This window comes from Triticum urartu, chromosome 5 (genome assembly GCF_003073215.2).
Source record: "Triticum urartu cultivar G1812 chromosome 5, Tu2.1, whole genome shotgun sequence".
Classification (NCBI taxonomy): domain Eukaryota; kingdom Viridiplantae; phylum Streptophyta; class Magnoliopsida; order Poales; family Poaceae; genus Triticum; species Triticum urartu.
In genome coordinates, this window is record NC_053026.1 from 392,032,069 (window position 1) to 392,038,068 (window position 6,000).

Sequence of the window (6,000 nt, forward strand, 5' to 3'; positions counted from 1 at the left end):
TTAGGTCCTCGGAGCATAGCGCCAGGTGTTCTCCGGTGGCGCAGGCGATCTTGACGTCGGGCGTCCTGAGCGTGGAGGCGGTCTCGAAGTTCTTGTGGTAGTAGGGGCTGTAGTAGCGCAGGTTGGTGGCTCCGACGTCGGTGGCGTTGAGGAGCAGAGGAGTGATCCACGCGGGGTAGAAGGGCGAGAAGGCGCGCGCGGATTGCCACTGCCGGCACACTAGGCCGAAGCTCGGGTGGCTCGACCACCGCAGATGATCCAGGATCTGGACGAGAACGTCCACCGGGAGAGAGGACCAATCACATGCGTGCGATGCCGCCGCCTCCATCCCGTACGTACGTCCTCGCTCGCACACCGTGTCCGGCGTTTCGATGCTCTGATTTCTGCCGGTGTTTCTCTAGGGAAGCTCGGAGTTCCGGCTTGATCGGCTGACAGTTTTTTTTTGACGAAAATGCTGTCGGCACAGCTTTTCATTGCAGTTGGGGGGGTTAAGGTACATGGGATTTACAAAACATCAGTTACATCCTGGCAAAGATGCCAGCACCGCTATATAGTGGACGAAAGGATCCGACTTGGACTGGATTACACGTGGTCACGTGGAGTTCGAGCGTTTTTTGGACGTCCACCTCTGCGCGGTTATACATCAGAACGGGGGCTTCGATCACGAAGCAGATTCGTAGTGACTATATGTACGCGCATCGTCTACATAAGGATGCCAAAACCCAAGAAAACAATCATAAAGGGTTCGTATTTTTACAGGGACACTTGTTTGCGGCAGATAGTCAACGAAAATTGATTCTTGTTCCGCAAACATGCATCAGAAGCTGAAGAAATCCGTTCGCGCACCAGAGAATCACAACCCGATGCCGACGAAAGGAAGCGAAGAAGATACAGCTCCACCGGATCCAGATAATTCCCCGTTGTTACTGTTTCATTACAACAATGACATGCCGATGGAGGAAAGCGACGATGACATAAATTTCAGCGATGAAGACGAGCCTGATCATGATGAAGTCGACAAAAGTGATGGTGAAGAAGAGGCCGCAGATGAAGAGGCCGAGAAAATTCACAGGGTTAAGTCGACTGAGGAGGCAAGCGATAGCCTCTTCCTGTACAGCACAAGTACAATGCAGCTATCACAACGCAAGGGACTGGATGATCTGGAAAGCCACTTCTACTGGGTAACACCATAAGGCTGGCTGCTCATGCGACACCGCGACTCACGCGAGACCTTCCTGTGGAACCCGTCCACGCGCCAGAGAATCGGCCTGCCATCGGGTCATCAGGGGGGGTTCCTGGAAGAGAACACCACCAGGTGCTTGCTATCGCATGCGCCCACCGACCCCAACTGCGTCGTGCTAGTGATCAACTGCCGAGACACGGTGCTCTGGTACTGCAGCCCTGCCGCCGGAGCCCAATGGTTTGAGCATCGGTACGACTCACGGATGCTGGACCAAAGCCGCAATAAGGTGGTCAGAAGAATGAGGCGCCTTACCGCATTTGGGGGAATGTTCTACGCGGATTTGTTCCGTGCCGTCGTGACACTCCGGTTCTCGCCGCGTCCGACCTTCACGGTAACCCCCGTCGACGTTATATCGCGTTGGCTGCACAGCTGCATGGAATTTCAGCTGTTGGAATCACACGGAGAGCTCTTCAGAGTATCCTTCGGCCAACAGTTTTTCATAGATGAAGTTCTGCATGTTGGTGTTCAGAGGCTGGACGTCGCTGAAATGGCCTGGGTGAAAGTGCACACTCTGGGTGACAGAGCGTTTTTGGTCAATTCTAGGTACTTCGGGGCATCGCTAAGTGCGGAAGAAGCTGGTTTAAAGCGGAACTGCGTATATTTTCTGAGACACGGTGACAAGGGGTTCTATGTTTACAACATGGAGCGGGGCACCACCACTCTGCACAATCCCGGTCGACATCTGCAAGATGACGTGGCTGCTGAAATATTGTTGATACCTGCCCATTGAATGTGGTTTTGTGTTTCTTTTTCTTTTTCTTCAAGCCATGCAGGAGAATTGCGAGGGTGCTATTTAGGGAGAAAGAAAGAAAGATGGTTTTGTTTTCTATCCTTTCTACTTCATCCAATGCATGATACGACATTGTAATGCATTATTGTCTCTCGCAAGGCGACAAAGAAAGCCTTTCTCCCCTCAATCTCCGCTGGTGAGCTCGTGGATTCGCCTCCCCTCCACCTGCCGCTTTGATGGCTCGTGGTGGGGAGTGGATTCCTGGTACCTCGGCTCCAACAAGGAGATAGGTATGTTTTTAATCCCTGCAGGGATGATGCTCGAATGGATCGACGCTTCTTTGAGCCAGTCTTTTGGGCTTCGAGCCCGCCCTACTTCGTCCATCCTACAAATGAGTGATAAATTTTTTTGAGGAAAAATATATAGATGGTACAAATATCTATATATAATGTTTTTTAAACGGAGGTATAAGATTTGCCGTATATATTAGATAAGAAGAAAACAGAGTTTTACAAGTAACCCACAGTCACATATCAATTACTCATGCAACCCAGTACGCGCTAGTTTCTTAGCACCCACGGTACCCCAAAATTTTGCCTCCTCACAAATCATGTGCATTAAGATTGGTGGCGGCGCACATTTGTCCCGGAAAACACGAGAATTTCTCTCGTTCCAGGAGTCCAAGAGATAAGCCTGGTGAGGGACGCCATTGCTCGCCTATTCGGGTTATGCATCTCGGCTTTCTTATCCCACCATTCCGTGACGGAACCTTCAATGTGTAAGGTAGATGTGTCCATATAAGCAAGGCCAAATTTCTCGATGACCAAATGCCAAAGTCTAATGGTGTAGTGACATCTAAATAAGAGATGTACCCATGTTTCTTGCTCCCTCTTGCGAAGATGACAAAGATCGCAATTTGCCCAACACCGCCTCTTCCACTGATCCGCGTCCAACATCCGATCTTGTAGCGCAAGCCAAGTGAAGAAATTTAATTTGGGGTGGGCGGGTGTTAGGAAACATAGTAGAAAATAAAAAAATCGCTCTACGAACATCCAGGAACAATATGAAGATGCATATAGGGTTCAGATCAACGATTATTACTAACTACAGAGTGCAATGAAAGAAGACAAGTCGGTGTAGATCGTACTTGGAGTCCCTCGAACCATTGATGAAGATCCCACGAACCTCCCTCGAACTATCCCTCGAAGGAAGACCGAAATCACGGCCTCTTCTACTTGGTTGCAAACATACGGTCTTCACAATCCCGCAGCGCTTCATCGTCCAGAGCTAATCGTCGCCGGCGAATTAGAGCGGGGAGATTAGAACCACACCGGACTTCTAATTCTGAGGATTAGAGGAACTAGGTGTAGTTCTAATTAGTCAACTAGAACCAGTTAGAATTAGAACTAGATGAACTAGAGGAGGCTCCAAAACTTATATATAGAAAAGGACCAACACCTCATGTATATATACGTTAGAGGGGAGAGGAGGGACAACACACAAGGAGGCAAGGATTCCCTCCTTGGTGCGCCGGCCATTGGGGAAGGGTAAACCCTTCCCTTCTCCAATTTGGCCTCCCCCTATGGAAAGGGGGGGGGGGCACCTCCACTTGGGCCCTTATAGCCCAACTTGCCGTCCAATTCTTGGCCTTTTTAAGACCTGTTGATATTAAATTAAATACAAAAGCCTTTAATAATTAGTAGCCTCATATATATATATATATAATTTAACATCATCAAAAAAAATCCACCAATACATTAATTATCGATAATACCCGATAAACTCCAAAACCCTTCCGGTGACCCCGAAAACTTCTGGTTCCTCTTGGAACTATTCTGAATATTAATGAAAGAATTTCATAAATAAATCCCCATAGGTTCGGTAAATCATAGACATGAACAAAACTCCTTCGTTCAATGACCGATAGCGGAACCGTGGACGTCCATGTCGATCCCTATGATTACATGAATGACATTCGAGTGAACCTTTGGTTCTTATATGATGTTCCCCTTGCTTCATGAGACGTTACAAAACCCAGATGCATCGGTATCCTCCTGAGTCATGTACATGCTCACTATACCGTTGATCTCGTTGCCAGTTTTGTTCTTCTTTCTCGTTGAAGTGTTCCAGCATCCCTGTGATGTAGTCGCTTGTATTTGGCCAAACAATGATGGATGCAATCACATTGGTAGGCCCCTAAGAATATCTCCCCCTCGTCGGAGGAGCAAATCCTACTCTCAAGCTATCTAGTCCCCTGTCGAACTTTGCGATGAACCCGTAATTTGTCGTTATGACCACCTAGCTACAAATGACGTTTGAGCAACCACGAAGTCCAACATACGGTAGGAAGTAACTAACATACTATTATAGTATGAGGAATTAAAACACATGTTAACACTACATGTTATAACAAATTGATTTCAGACGATATTATCACAAAGTATAACAAACAAGATTGGCTCGATTCAATATGATCGTTCTTCTAACGTCATAGTCTCAATATTGTTTCAGGACTATCGTTACAGTTAACGATATCCTAAGATCCGAAAAACATTATCACCAACAACACTTGAGCCAGTATTAGAGGCAAGACAGGGAACCTATATTATAATGTTTATGATATTCCAGAATCATAGCAGTTATAACATGAAATATAAACTCTTCATTATGGAAATAGAAATATAATAATACAATATTATTGTCTCTTCGGCATATTTCCAACAGTCTCCCACTTGCACTAGAATTAATAATCTAGCTGGATATTTTATTTTAACGCCTATGGCATATCTGGTGTTTCTCTTGACCTCGGACAGGCGTGTAAGACATGAGCTTCAGGATGAGCCTTCTGCGTGTTTCACGTGCTTATAGAAAGGAGATAACGTCCACCACATTTTAGTTCAGTGTGTGCTAGAGAGGTTTGGCATCTCTATTTCGACGCCCTGCAGCTTACCATCCAGTCTCCTCCCCAGTCTAACACCTGCAGAGAATGGTGGTTCGAATAGAGGAGTTTCTCCAAAATGACCTTGTGTGGTTTTGACTGTTTCGTGACCGGGACAGCTTGGTCACTTTGCAAGCTGAAGAATGTGAGGATGTTCAACAAAACGCAAGTGCAGAGATCCCCATCTCAATTTGTCAAGCAAGTGTTATCGGAAATCAAGGATTGGACAATCACTGGGTTTGGTGTAGGTGGTTTAGATCCTTTTGTGAGCGAGTGAGCCAATCTATTTTTGTTGGTGTGGGTGTTGGGGTTCTTCAAACGGGATGTTCGCATCCTCTAATTTGGTTTCTTGTAATTATACTTTCTGCCTTGTATAGTGTGCCAATATCTTCAAATATTAGTCATTGGATATGCCCATCCAACGGTCAAGAGATGACAAATCCGAGCATTATCATCCATTGGATAAAGTATTCAACTCACATGATTCTGTCACGTGGTCTTCTAATTGAACCCCCAACTCTACCATCTCATGTGTTCTAGAAGTATCTATCCACATGCTTATCTGATACTCTAATAAAAAGGGACTAGAACAATCTAGATTCTAAAGAGGTAGGAACCAAATTGGATCTTGTCCAATACAATTCTAGGAAAGGAAATACATATTCAAATGTATTTTCCCATGCTTTTTTTATATATTTAAATGACGTGCAAATCACGTACAATTTAGTAAATATGATATGTCATTTGAGTACTATTGAATAAAATGATAGGCCTCAAATCAAAGCCGAAGGGAATAAAAACTGAGGTACAAGAGAATCTCGAAGGCTGGGTCCAGGATTGTGCATAGCAGTTGTTCCTCGCTTCATATCATACACGTACAACGCCTTGTCATCAGACATCAAAAAGTATATGCAGTCCCGTTTTCTTAGACCGAGCTGGAGTGCATCCAACGATGCTCCATAACCGCGGCAACTATCGTAGAAAATCACCATGTCGCCGAGCGTGTCCACCTTGAGCCAAGCTCCTTTGGAGACATCCAACTTGTGCACAACAATTCGCGCGACATGCCGGACAGATATCCCGTGGTAA